General features: G+C 29.4%; 3 non-coding genes across 3 annotated transcripts; all 3 read right to left on the minus strand.

The window, feature by feature from the left end:
* Positions 1–304: 304 nt before the first annotated feature.
* Positions 305–376, minus strand: TRNAC-GCA (transfer RNA cysteine (anticodon GCA)). Its single transcript has one exon. It is a non-coding gene; the product is annotated as a tRNA-Cys (tRNA).
* Positions 377–2,990: 2,614 nt separating this feature from the next.
* On the minus strand, positions 2,991–3,062 carry TRNAC-GCA (transfer RNA cysteine (anticodon GCA)). Its single transcript has one exon. It is a non-coding gene; the product is annotated as a tRNA-Cys (tRNA).
* Positions 3,063–7,024: 3,962 nt separating this feature from the next.
* Positions 7,025–7,096, minus strand: TRNAC-GCA (transfer RNA cysteine (anticodon GCA)). Its single transcript has one exon. It is a non-coding gene; the product is annotated as a tRNA-Cys (tRNA).
* Positions 7,097–10,250: the final 3,154 nt, after the last annotated feature.

The raw sequence follows: 10,250 nt of genomic DNA on the forward strand, positions 1-10,250 counted from the left end.
TCGGTTGCTTTTCTAAGAATTTAGAGTTACGAGAAGTATATGTTTCCTCTGTTGTTTGTACCTTTAATGATTTTTTTTGTTTGTAGTTTTGTTCTTACATTTGTGCATCTTGTATCAGGTGTAGTCTATACATATGTGAGATTTATTCTTTGCTATTTTCATGTAGTTGTACTTTTCTTATACAATGAAATGATATAAGAAATTTTATAAAAAAGATTGAGAAAAGAAATAAAAATTAACATTTTCAACTAATGGAGGACCAATACTAATAACAAGCAAATGGTTTCATTAAAATCAAAATTAAAGGGCCCAACCGGGTTCGAACCAGTGACCTCTTGATCTGCAGTCAAATGCTCTACCACTGAGCTATGGACCCATTTGTCTAAATGGTTTTATTTTTAGAAATTCTTCTTGGAAATTATATACATTTATATGAAATAAATATTTTAAAAGCATATTTTGTATTTCAAATTCATCTGCAATTATGAAAAATAAATAAAGCTTTTTCTCAAAAAATAAATAAATAAAGAATTAAAAAGTGAGGGATTTTATGCCCTCTAGTACGGTTCCTTTGGAGCGTGCCTTCAGTATCTCGTGTAGATTTAGTATCGAGAGTGCACTAGAGTGCTTCGGATTTTCGATGGAATTTTACTGATTTTAGACATCTGGCGCCTTAGATCGGAATAAACTACCCTCTAAGAATTTTTAGATATTTTCTCTCCCTAGAACCTCCTCTTTCTAAAAATTTCTCTCTCAGAACTTTCTTTATTACTTTCTCTCCTTTCTTTCTTTTTTACCAGACTAGTCCAGTTCGGTCAAAACAAAGCAACAACTTTGTTGCAATTTTGGATCTTTTTTTCAGGATATTTGATCCAATCTAGTATCTTCAAGATTAGCACGTAGCTCTATGACATCGATGTCGTTTAACCAACCTCTTTGTTAGGGGTAAATTACACCAAAAGTACTTGAACTTTGTCCCATTTCACACTTTGGTACATGCATTTCATTTTATCCTAAAAATATACCTCAAGGATAACCGAACAATTAAGTACATTTGATCGATAAGTGACCCATCAATGCGATTTTGATAATTTTTACACAAATAATGGGACCCACCATACACTAACTACCATAAGAAGACTACATTACCCTTTAATCAATTCTAAAACCCAACTATCTTTCTTCTTTTCATTCACATACTTTCTCTTCAATTTTGTTTCTCTCTCTTCGAAATGTGTTTCTATCTTTCTAACCTGAAAAAAAAAATTATTGTCAAGCATTCAAATGGGTTCTCATTTCTATCTCATTAATTTTAGTATGCATCTCCGATAGTTGTAAACATATACACATGTAATGTTCATTCTTTAATTTTTATCTTCAAATTTACAACTTCTCATTTTCCAGGCTGCTCTGACTTCTTCTTAATCCGTAAATTCCTAAAATTATTTTTCATGTTTAATGTATTCATAACCAACTGCGTCGGTGGTCACTTTATTGGGTGAATGATGGTCATCGATCTAGACTCTGCTTGACCTTCTCGATTATTTTGATGATCACCTGGTTCTTCATTGTCTGCTTCTTCACCTTTGCATGCCTTAGATCCATCGATTCGGTACTCAAATACTTACATTAGAATCAAGATCAATATATGGAATTCTCTATCATCCATATTAACGCTGAACTGCCATGAGAAAATCTATTTAAAACATCTTCCTTGGTCGAAGAACTGAAAAATATGGGGTTATTGAATGTAATAGGACAAGAATATTATGTTATTGGCTGCAATTGGATAAAAATATAAGGTTATTGGATGCAATTAGATAATAATAAGAGATTGTTTAAAAAAAGGTAATAATAAGAGATCATTTGAAACTTTGACCAAGTTAGAAGACAGTTGAAGTATAAGGGTTAAGTATAGAGAACAACGTGAGTATTAAGCGTCGATAAAAAAATATTTCCTCCTTCACTGATTATAACAAAATAACCAAAATTAAAAATTGTAAATATAATATAATTTAAAACTTTAATAAAATAATAATACATGCATTTTCATCGTGGTCCCTAATTTCTTCTATAACTCTCTCACTAGATTGTTTTACTCTACTGCCTCTGAAAAATACTGGAGAAAATGCAAAAATGTACAAAATAAATTCAAATAATGAAATTGTAATTTTACATTGGGAAAATGAAAAACGAACTTTTTTAAGTTTTAAATGAAATTATAAACTCTAAGAACTTTTAGTGATAGAAAGACTGCATTCTCTTTGGGGTTATTTTTTTTTACTTTCAAACGTCTTCATCCACCTCCCTTTTTTTTGTTATCCTCAATCTTCCCCAGTCAATATCCTCTTGATTATCGGCCGCCATTTCTTCATGAATTTTACGCATCAGAGAATCAAATTTGATCTTCTTCTTCCCAAGTTTAAGATCCACAATAAAGTTCAGTGAAATCAAATACATTTTGTAGATCGAGTTGCTCCTCCCACCATTCGGTTTTACTATTTTGTTAAGTTTGTTTTAGTTGCATTTCATATATTTTACCGGATATTCTAATCCATTTGAACTGCATCGATTGTTTTTAATATTTTTATTTGTAATCTTTTTCGATTTAGCAAGAGCGGAAAGCTAGATTCTATCCGTAGATCGTTAGATCTATGTGGTTGCAAAAAAAAATGCTTTAGATTCAAAATTTTAGAAGGGTTAAAATGATGAAGATTTGATTTCAGTTCCTTCTCTAAGAATTTGGAGTTACGAGAAGTATATGTTTCCTCTGTTGTTTGTACCTTTAGTGACTTTTTTTTTGTAGTTTTGTTCTTGCCTTTGTGGATCTTGTATTAGGTGTAACCTGTATTTACGTGAGATTTATTTTTTACTATTTTTATGTTGTACTTATCCTTTTCTTATGCAATTAAATGATATAAGCATTTTTATAAAAAGAACTTGAGAAAAGAAATAAAAATTTTGGTTTAAAATTAACATTTTAAACTTAAAGGGTCCAATTGGGTTCAAACCAGTGACCTCTTGATCTGCAGTCAAATGCTCTACCACTGAGCTATGGACCCATTTACCTAAATGCTTTTATTTTAAAGAAATTCTTTTTGGAAATTATACATTTATATAAAATAAATACTTTAAAAGCATGTTTTATATTTCAAATTCATTCTGCAATTATGAAAAAATTAATAAAGCTTTTTCTCAGAAAATAAATAAAGAATTAAAAAGTGAGGGATTTTATGCCCTCTAGTCCGGTTCCTTTGAAGCGTGCTTTCAGTATCTCGTGTAGATTTAGTATCGAGATTGCACTAGAGTGCTTTGGATTTTCAATGAAATTTCACTGATTTTAGACAACTAGCGCCTTCGATCGGAATAAACTACTCTCTAAAAATTTCTCTCTCTAGAACTTTCTTTATTTCTTTCTCTTAGACTAGTCCATTTCGGTCAAAACAAGCCAAAAACTTGTTGCAATTTGGATCTTTTTTCTAGTATATTTGATCCAATCTGGTATCTTCAAGATTAGCACATAACACTATGACCTCGACGTCATTTAACCGACCTCTTTGTAACGGGTAAATTACACCAAAGGTACCTGAACTTTGTCTAATTTCACAGTTTGATACCTATATTTCATTTTGTCCTAAATATATACATGAAGTAAGGATAACCGTACAATTAAGTACATTTGATCGGTAAGTGACCGATCAACGCGATTTTGATAATTTTTACACAAATAATGAGACCCATCATACACTAACTACCATAAAAGACAACATTATCCTTTAATCAATTCTAAAACCCAACTATCTTTCTTTTTTCATTCACATACTTTCTCTTCAATTTTGTTTCACTATCTTCAATTTCTCTCTCTTTGAAATATGTTGATATATCTTTCTAACCTGACAAAAAAATTATTGTCAAGCATTCAAATGAGTTCTCATTTCTATCTTATTGATTTTAGTATGCATCTCTTATAATTGTAAACATATATACATGTAATGTTCATTCTTTAATTTCTATCTTCAAATTTCCAACTTCTCATTTGCGAGTCTGCTCTGACTTCTTCTCAATCTGTAAATTCCTAAAATTATTTTTCATGTTTTCTCTATTCATAACCAACTGCGTCAGTAGTCACTTTAATGAGTGAATGATAGTCGTCGATCTAGACTTTGCTTGACCTTTCGGATTATTTTGGTGATCATTCTCTGGCATCCATTTGAACACTAAACCGCCACGAGAAAATCTACTCAAAACATATTCGTTGATCAAAGAACTAAAAAATATGGGGTTATTAAATGCAATAGGACAAGAATATTATGTGATGGACTGCAATTGGACAAAAATATAAGGTGATTAGATGCAATTAGATAATAATTATAAGAGATTGTTTCAAAAAAGAAGATTCTATAAGAGATCATTTGAAACTTTGACCAAGTTAGAGGATTGTTGAAATATAAGGCCAAGTATAGAGAATAACAGGTGTATTAAGACTCAATAAAAAAAAATATTCCTCTTTCACTCATTATAACAAAATAACCAAAAATTGTAAATATAATATAATGGGATAAGGTACCAAAATAGGCTTAAGGTTTTTGGGGAAGTACTAATTTAGGCTTAACGTTTAAAATAGCACTAATATATGTTTAACGTTTACAACATAATATCAATTTAGGCTTAATGTTTACAATATAGCATCAATTTAGGCCTCACGTACAAAATAGCACCAATATAGGCTTAACGTTTACAAAAATATATTCAATTTAAGCTAAACGTCACAATTAAATTAACACCTTAAAACAATTAACTATAATACAATCAATTTAAACTAAATGATTCCATGACTACTAAATTCCATGGCTCATGTAACATATGCAAACTAAAAGTAATCGAATATCCACAATATTTTGAACATAGTAGTGTTCAAAATATTGTGGATATTCGATTACTTTTAGTTTGCATATGTTACACGAGCCATGGAATTTAGGAGTCATGGAATGGTTGATGAAAAACAAATATAAGGTTTTAATGGACAAGAAAACTAATTAATTGTATTATAATAAATAAGAATATAGAACTAAATAAAAAGATAACATATAAAGTTAATAGGGAAAGAATATAATATGATTAATTTAATTATGACGTTTAGCTTAAATTGTATATATTTTGTAAAACGTTAAGTTTAAATTCGTATTATTTTGTAAACGTTAAGCTCATATTGGTGCTATTTTGTACGTGAGGCCTAAATCGATGCTATATTGTAAATGTTAAGCCTAAATTGATATTATGTTGTAAACGTAGCTTATATTGGTGCTATTTTCAACGTTGAACCTAAATTGGTATTTCTCCAAAAGCATTAAGCTTATTTTGGTACTTTATCCCTAATATAATTAAAATTATTAATAAAATAATAATATATGCATTTTCATCGTGATCCCTAATTTCATCTATAACTCTCTCACTAGGTTGTTTTACTCTACCGCCTACGAAAAATACCGGAGAAAATGAAAAACTATACAAAATAAATTCAAATAATGAAATTGTAATTTTACATTGGGCAAATGAAAAATCAATATTTTTAATTTTTAAATGAAATTATCAACTTTGAAATTTTTTAGCGAGAGAAAGACTACTTTCTCTTTGTTTTTTGGGTTAAGGTGCAAAAATACCCCTAACGTTTTGGGTCATGAGCAATTTTACCCTTAACGTCTAAAATGATTCAATTTTACCCCTAATGTTTGTAACCAAGAGCAATTTTACCCCTAACGTTGATAATTTGGATCAATTTCAGACATTATTATAAAACACATACATTTTTTTTCTTTATTTTGCACCAATTGCATATCAATTCATTCTTAAAAAAAGGATTTCATGTTTTTTTGTAATTTAATAATAGAATTGGAGATTAATATTTATAAATTCGGTGGATTTTTTGAATTTCTTTTGTCTAATTCGTACAAAAGGCAGTATTTTTTTTATTTTTTTCACATCCCAATATATGTTTGTGATTTGTTACTGACAGACGTGTAAAGTGTAGATGACAAGATTCATGGCTGAGAAGACAGTTTGATGAATTATTATCAAATTGACCCAAATTATCAACGTTAGGGGTAAAATTGCTCTTGGTTACAAACGTTAGGGGTAAAATTGCACCATTTTAGACGTTAGGGGTAAAATTTCTCCTGACCTAAAACGTTAGGGGTATTTTTGCATCTTAACCCTTGTTTTTTTTTTTTACTTTCAAAGGTCTTCATGTGCCTTTTTTTTTTGTTATCCTCGATCTTCTCCAGTTAATATCCTCTTAACTATCGATCGATGTTTCTTCATCGCTTTTACGCATCAGAGAATCAGATTAACTCTTCTTCTTCCCAAGCTTAAGATCCATAATGAAGTTTGGTGAAATCAGAGGCTTTTTTTAGATCGAGTTGCACATTCCACCATTCTATTTTCCTATTTTGTTTGTTAGTTAAGTTTGTTCTAGTTGGATTTCATATATTTTACCGGATATCCTAATTCACTTGAACTACATCAATTATTTTTAATATTTTTATTTGTAATCTTTTCTCATTTAGCAAGAGCAGAAAGCTAGATTTTATCTGTATATCACTAGATCTACCTGGTTGCAAAAGAAATCATCCAAATTCAAAAGTTCGGAAGGGTTAAAATGATGAAGATTGGATTTCAGTTGCTTCTCTACGAATTTGGAGTTACGAGAAGTATATTTTTCATCTGTTATTTGTACCTTTAACGACTTCTTTTTTGTAGTTTTGTTCTTACCTTTGTGGATTTTGTATTAGGTGTAGTCTGTATTTATATTTGGTTTATTCTTTACTATTTCCATGTTGTACATGTACTTTTCTTTTGCAATGAAATGATATAAGGATTTTTATAAAAAAAAATTGAAAAAAGAAATAAAACTTGTTGCTTAAAATTAACATTTTCATTTCACGAAAAGTTTTATGTTGTTCTCACGGAGGAACAATACTGATAACAACCAAATGATTTTTTTAGAAAATTATTAAATTCAAAATAAAGGACCCAACCGGGTTCGAACCAGTGACCTCTTGATCTGCAATCAAATGCTCTACCACTGAGCTATGGACCTATTTGTCCAAATATTTTTATTTTAAGAAATTGTTTTTGGAAATTATATGAAATAAGTATTTTAAAAGCATATTTCATTTTTCAAATTCATTTTGCAATTATCAAAAATAAATAAACAATTTTCTCAAAAAAAAAAAATCAATAAACAATTAAAAAGTGAGATTTTATGCCCTGCAGTACAGTTTCTATGGACCGTGCCTTCAGTATCTGGTGTAGATTTAGTATCGAGAGTGCACTAGAGTGTTTCGAATTTTTGATGAAATTACACAGATCTTCGACGTCTGGTGCCTTAGATGGGAATAAAATACGCTCTAGAAATTTTTAGAATTTTCTCTCTCTAGAACTTTCTTTTTCTAAAAATTTTTCTCTCTGGAACCTTATCTATCTAAAACTTTCTCCCTCTATAACTTTTTTTGCTTCTTTGTCTCCTTTTTTATTGACCAAATTAGTGTAGTTCGGTCAAAAAAAGTCACAAACTTGTTGCAATTTGGATCCTCTTTCTAGGATATTTGATCCAATCTAGTATCTTCAAGATTAGCGTGTACCTTTATGACCAAGAATGATAACAACCAATTTTTTTTAAAAGAAACATTCTTAAATTAAAAAAAAAATCAGTAAAAATGGGGTGATGGTTTATGGAAAGGCCGGACATTCCGACTAGGTCGGCACTCCCAGCCAATTTTTATGTTGTTCTTATACTTTTCTTATCTAATGAAATGATATAAGCATTTTTATTTAAAAAAAATTGAGAAAAGAAAAAAAAATATTTTTGCAAAAATTAATATTTTCATCTCATGGAGGACCAATACTGATAACAATCAAATGATTTTTTTAGAAAAATTATTAAATTCAAAATTAAAAGGCCCAAAGGGTGACCTCTTGATTTGCAGTCAAATGCTCTACCACTGAGCTATGGACCCATTTATCTAAATATTTTTATTTTAAGAAATTGTTTTTGGAAATTATATGAAATAAGTATTTTAAAAGCATATTTCATTTTTCAAATTCATTTTGCAATTATGAAAAATAAATAAACAATTTTCTCAAAAAAAAATCAATAAACAATTAAAAAGTGAGAGATTTTATGCCCTCCAGTACAGTTTCTTTGGAGTGTGCCTTCAGTATCTGATATAGATTTAGTATCGAGAGTGCACTAGAGTGTTTTAAATTTTCAATGAATTTACACAGATCTTCGACGTCTGACGCCTTAGATGGGAATAAAATACACTCTAGGAATTTTTAGAAATTTTCTCTCTAGAACTTTCTTTTTCTAAAAAATTTTCTCTCTGGAACCTTATCTATCTAAAACTTTCTCTCTTTAAAACCTTCTCTTTCTAAAACTTTCTCCCTCTAGAACTTTTTTTGCTTCTTTGTCTCCTCTTTTTTATTGACCAACTTAGTGTAGTTCGGTCAAAAAAAAGGCACCAACTTATTGCAATTTGGATCCTTTTTTTAGGATATTTGATCCAATCTAGTATCTTCAAGATTAGCGCGTAGCTTTATGACCAAGATGTCGTTTAACCAACCTCTTTTTAGGGGTAAATTACATCAAAAGTACCTAAACTTTATCCTATTTTTCAAACTTTGGTACCTGAATTTCATTTTATCCTAAAAATATACCTCAAGCAAGGATAACCGGACAATTAAGTGCATTTGATCGGCAAGTGACCGATCAACGCGAATTTGATAATTTTTATACAAAATAATGGGATCCATCATACACTAACTATCATAAAAAGACTACATTGCCCTTTAATCAATTCTAAAACCCAACTATCTTTCTTCTTTTCATTCATATACTCTCTCTTCAATTTTGTTTCTCTATCTTCAATTTCTCTCCCTTCAAAATATGTTTCTATCGTTCTAACCTCACAAAAAAATTATTGTCAAGCATTCAAATGGGTTCTCATTTCTATCTCATTGATTTTAGTATACATCCATGATAATTGTAAACATATATACATGTAATGTTTCATTCTTTAATTTCTATCTTCAAATTTACAACTTCTCATTTTCCAGGCCGGTCTGACTTTTTCTCCATTTGTAAATTCCTAAAATTGTTTTTCGTGTTTTCTATATTCATAACCAATTGCGTTGGTAGTCACTTTAATGAGTGAATGATGGCTGTCGATCTAGACTCTACTTGACCTTCCCGATTATTTTGATGATCATCTTCTTCTTCATCGTCTTTTTCTTCACCTTTCATGTCTTAGATCCACCGATTTGGGAAGTAAATACTTGCATCAGAATCAATATCAATTGAATTCTCTAGCATCCATTTCAACACTGAACCGCTATGAGAAAATCTACTCAAAACATCTTCAATGATTGAAGAACTAAAAAAATATGAGGTTATTAAATGCAATAGGATAATAATATTATGTTAGTGACTGCAATTGGACAAAAATATGAGGCCATTGGATGTAATTAGATGATAATAAGAGATTGAATTCAAAAAAAGATAATAATAATAATAATAATAATAATAATAATAATAATAAGAGAGATCATTTAAAACTTTGATCAAGTTAAAGGACATATGAAGTATAAGGTCACTTAATTTTGCCATTTACACTTACTAACATTATAATAAATCAACTACAAAATTGGATATAAAGGTCATTGAATTTTGCCATTTGTTACCTGAAATTTGATAAGGGTCAAGACTTTTCTGATGAAATTTTGTGGCTTAACAAAGTGTTCCATTAGTAAATATATTTATTTTCATTTTTTTTCTCATTTTTCTGTTTTTCCATTTTTCGGTTTTTCTAGTTTTACTCGTTTCTCAATTGTTCCATTTTGTTGATTTTTCAAACATTTTAAAATAAATAAAAAATCTGTTTATATATACTTGGGTTAAGGTGCAAAAATACCCCTAACCTTTTGGGTCAGGAGCAATTTTACCCCTAACGTCTAAAATGGTGCAATTTTGCCCCTAACGTTTGTAGCAAAGAGCAATTTTACCCCTAACGTTGGTAATTTGGGTCAATTTCAGATATTATTATAAAACACAGATATTTTTATTCATTATTTTGCACCAATTTCATATCAATTCATCCTAAAAAAAGAATTTCATGTTTTTTTTGTAATTTAATAATAGAATTGGAGATTAATATTTACAAATTCGGTGAATTTTTTGAATTTTTTTTTGTCTA

This window comes from Euphorbia lathyris, chromosome 10, assembly GCF_963576675.1.
Source record: "Euphorbia lathyris chromosome 10, ddEupLath1.1, whole genome shotgun sequence".
Taxonomy (NCBI): Eukaryota; Viridiplantae; Streptophyta; class Magnoliopsida; order Malpighiales; family Euphorbiaceae; genus Euphorbia; species Euphorbia lathyris.